Genomic DNA, 4,654 nt, shown 5'->3' with positions numbered 1-4,654 from the left:
TTTCTTCTTCTTCCCACTTGGCGCCACTTTCCTCTCGTGTCTCCCCAGAAGACGCAACAACACCCTGAAGAGTGAAGAAGACTTTCCTTTTTCTTCTTCGCAGGCTCTGTTGTTGAGCTTGTTCCGTCGCGACGATGCAATACCCCCCAACATCCTTTGCGACGGCCGGCTTCGTTCGCATCTAGTCATGCGAACGGCTATTCAAAAAACAAACAAACTGGTACTTTGTGCACCTGTCACAGCATCGTAGGCCATCTGCTGACGCGCAAAAAAAATGTCAGGGGACAGGTACAGGGGAGGGGGTGTCTGGTTAGTATTCCGAAGGGGGGGTTCGGATGAGGCTCTGTGGGTTCCGACCTCACCAATGAACGGGCATCGAGGCCATTTTAGTCCAAGGACCGAACCGAAGGGCGGAAACGAAGAACCCCCCATGGAAAACAGCGCATGCCTAAACTGCCTAGCTCTTGTGACGGTGGGAGGGCTAGCACGCGCCGGCGACGGTGACGGTGTTGTTGGCGTACTGGCGCAATGAAATGAGGCTAGCTGGACACAGTCGTGCCTGGCACCAAGCCAGAAAGGTGAACCAGACTGGCCCAGATCAAGACTGGCCCAGCTCGAGTGGGAATAGTTGGTTTGAACATGGCCCTACAGACGCCGATGTTGGCGATGTCTGTGTCAGGCTTATTCCTGCCACTGAAGCTACGCAGCGAATACAACTCTAGAGCTGCTCCACCAAACTTGTTGTCAGAAACCTGCCGACTGCTACGACGAACCGTCCTGTTGATCAGTGCAACACGGGTTGGTGCGGTTGCCGACGGGCATCTGCGCATCTCCAACCCGCGCATCTCCAGCCTCTGCTCCTACTCCGTACTACATATACCCAACTTTTCAGTGTTGTGTTGCTTGCTTGCCCTGTACCCATTCGGGTGCATCTCTGTCAAGTTACACACACAAGGCAAGAAGAAGAAAAACGAACAGAAGCGGTCGCTCATTTCCCTTTGGCCCCCGCCTTTGGACAAAGTGGTAACACGACAGGTTGTTGCTGGAAGGGTCCTGTGCGATGGCATCACGTATTACGTCTGTACAACTGAGAAAAAAGGCACGGCCGCAACCATGGCTAAGAATAGTCCAAGACAAAAAGCGGAATCTTTTGTCACGAAGGAAAAAAAGCAAAGCGCAGTGCAGATTATAAACCCAGACCCAGAGCGCCGGGCCAGGACGCAGGCAGGGGGGAAACAAGCCCCCCTCCCCCCTGCGAGTGGTCTCATCTAATCACCACCCTGCGTTGTGAATCGCGCTCGTCACCCATCTGGGCGGCCATCTCTAACTAGTTACGAATTAACCCTGCCGTCGTTGAAGCGCGGAGCAGAATCACCCAAGAAGGGTGTGTCGTGGTTACGGTGAGAGTGGTGGTGAAACGTCGACCGCAACGTGTGTGGTCCCATCCCCCCCCCAAAAGTCTACCAGTTTGCCCCAGGATTGCATCGGCGCGACAGCACCAGTGCATCGTGGGTATTGTCGCAGGCACACAGCAAGAGGGTAGTAGCCCTGCATGCAACCTGTTCATTCTGGGGCCTCGCGGTCGGAGGACGCACCTCTTTGGGGCCTTGTTCCTCCTCGGACCATGCCCCGCGGACCTCGTCACTCATGAGCGAGCTGCTCATCATCAGCCGTGTCTCTGTCCTCTGTCTCTTTTCTCGGGCCCAACGAGCGACCTGCGACCTGTCTTTGCGACACACACACATATACACACCATCACCGCCCTCCGCCGCTCCGCCGCCGCCGCCGCCGCCCGCCGCCGACTGGCGGTGGCTGGTTTCCTGATTCAGTCACGCATTCTTCTTTTCGGTCTGCTTGTGCATTGGTGGCTATGAGATCCAAAACGCCGCTCAATCTCACCCATTTCATGCTTATTCTTCTTCGCTTCGAATCGCTCTTACATGCGAAACGGTGGATAGCTTCCTCTCACGGACCACTACCCGTAACCAGGCACTTGGTCCTCGTGGTACCACCGGTTCCGGGGCTGTGTTGATATCACTCCTCTGACGGAAATGGACTATTATTGTGGGCATCAGTCTGCGCCCAATTGATAGCAATCAGTAACAAAGGCCATCGGACAATCGACAGATGCTGGCTCGTACCCACATCCTGCGCCACCAACGACATTGTTCCCTCCGTCATGACAACTACCGCGGACAAGGCCAGTGTGTCTTGATTAATAACCGCTCTGCCAAGAGCCGGCAACGCCAGTCCTGGAAAGCCTCATTCTTGGCGTACGGTTTGCTTAGACGTAAGGTCTGGAAGCGTCCGAATCGTGTACTTGTGCCAACTCGCTCAACACGCAGCTGTCGCCTGGAAAAGTTGATAGAATGCTGGTGCGCAGATCAGTCTCGGCTATCTAGGCCACCGATTGCCTTTACTTGGGCAGCCTGGTGTTGCCATCAGCGCTAGCAGCCTCATCTGTACTGTACACACCACAACTCCAATGACCACTGACACACGCAGCTCTGTCAGAGCTGGTTCATGCCCCTTGCGTTGGTTTGATACTGGAATGAACGACACATGCTCTGTAGGCCAACCTTATTTTCCGAGCTACGCGCTTTTGCCTATTTTTGGCTACTTTCCTACCCTCTCTGGACAGCGCTCCGGTTTCTATTTTCTGTCTCTGAGACATGAAATTGTCTGACGCGCCGCCGCCAGTCATCATCTGTGCTACCAAGGGATTTTTTTTTCTTTTTTCTCCATGTCTGTTTGTAACCCAAAGTATGCAGCGTGCCGAGGTGCCCCAGCTGATGGTCCGCGTCGCGAACAACATGTACTCGGGCATAATTCCCGTTGATCCACGGAATCACGTCCCAAAAATGTACACCACAGGTGCGTCGCATACTTGTTCGTGCGACCATGACGGGGAAGCCGCGACTTATGTGGAATAGGCGAATGATGCCGAGATGCTTTGGTGTTGGTGAGACGGGTACCAAGGTAACACACATCACACATCACACATCACACCGCACAACCCCTCGCCCGCGCCATTGGGCTGATGATGGACGGAGAATATGAGAAGAAAAAAAGCGTCCAAATTCCGACGATGGATGAGAGTTGTGGCTTCCAACAGTCCCGCTAGACCTTTCCAGAAGACACGGGGGGGCCACATATGCGCGAGAAAAGCAACGGCCCGAAGAATCACGGAAAGGGATCGCGATGTTTTGCCAGCCAACCAGCTAAAGCTGTTTTGGAGGGGGGGAGGGGCGCAAGTGCAGAAGCTGAGCTCTCTAGCTCCTGGTAGGCGCCGCCCTTTTCTTCCCGCTCGACCTTTTGGCCAGTTGCTTTTCGCACGTTGCCTGATTTGGTTGATAAGGGCGGCCCGTGTACGTTGACTTGTAGCGCTCCGGAAGGTGGGGGAGCATTAGAGAATGAAAAAAAAAAAAGTTGCTCTCATTTGGCTTGCATGAACCCATCTAGTTACATACATAACTCGCCAACAGAGATGCACCAGAGGAGGAGAAACACGAGGATGGCAAGGTTTGTTAGATTGAAAGAGGCACTAGCCTTGCCACGTTTTCTCCCCTTGCAAGTCCCCCTTTCTCAAAAAAGCCCCCAAGCCAATGCTAACTAACTAGGTAGTTACGTCTGCTTGTTGGCGAATCAACGCAACCGCCTAGTACTTGGTAGTTACGTATGCCGCCAAGTCTAGAGCTCGTGTTCTGATGAATTGGGGCTCCACGGGCTTGCTGCAAAGCAACCGGATATCAAATGTAGTACAATGCAGGTGGACGATGAAATCTGCAGGATTCGGTTGCTTGGCCGTGCCGGCATGGGCGCTCTCTATGTACGAGCAGATGGGTATTTCGAGTTGCTTGAGAGACGACCCGGCAGTCTAGTTACAGGAGAGAGAAGGAGAATGGAATCTTCTCTCCACATGATCTATCTGGTTGCATGGGGTCAAGGCTGGCTGTCAGCCGTGCCGCCAGTCCTCAGAGAGACGGACGGGTGTTGTCTATAAGGAAGTGGCTTCCCCCCCTATCGAGTTACCAGACACAACTCTAATTTGTATAAATGACAAAATCCGACATTGAGTATCCGTATCGGTAGTTGCCTTTTCTCCCTTTATAATGGTAGGTGGCGTTGTTATTTCGAGCACCTTGTTGCTGTCACAAATCAACTTGTACATACTTGCTGCCCCCTCTCGTGGCGCCAGTCTGCCAGACTAGGCGAGCAAAGCAGAAAAAGCCACCAATTTGCCAGCCTCGTCCAGTCAGATCATGAGATGCCCAGACTTTTTTGCTCTTTCTCTCTCTTCCTTGCCCCTCTTGTCCAGTTTTGACGGCGCGCCCGCCCGCCACGACCGTGGACCCCCCCTGCTTGCCATGTGCTGGGCCACCCCTGATGTCATGCAGCTAGTTAGGCCAGTCGTATGGGTTGGCCGACGAGAGGACTGGTAGTTAGCAGTAACTACATGTACGGATTACAGATTACAGTACCGTGGTCCGTCGTTTCTTGTCCAATTGCATCACGTAGAATCCCGCGCTCCCCCCCGCGCGCGTTGATGCCCTTTGACCCCATCTCGGTCCTGGCTCCTTGTTCATTGTTCATGACACAGGGTGGCCTCTGCTGATTTGACAATCAACAATAACTACCTCCCCCCCCCCCCCCC

This window comes from Cordyceps militaris (genome assembly GCF_000225605.1).
Source record: "Cordyceps militaris CM01 unplaced genomic scaffold CCM_S00004, whole genome shotgun sequence".
Lineage (NCBI taxonomy): Eukaryota > Fungi > Ascomycota > Sordariomycetes > Hypocreales > Cordycipitaceae > Cordyceps > Cordyceps militaris.
The sequence above is the reverse complement of the archived record's forward strand: the minus strand, read 5'-3'. Positions refer to the sequence as shown.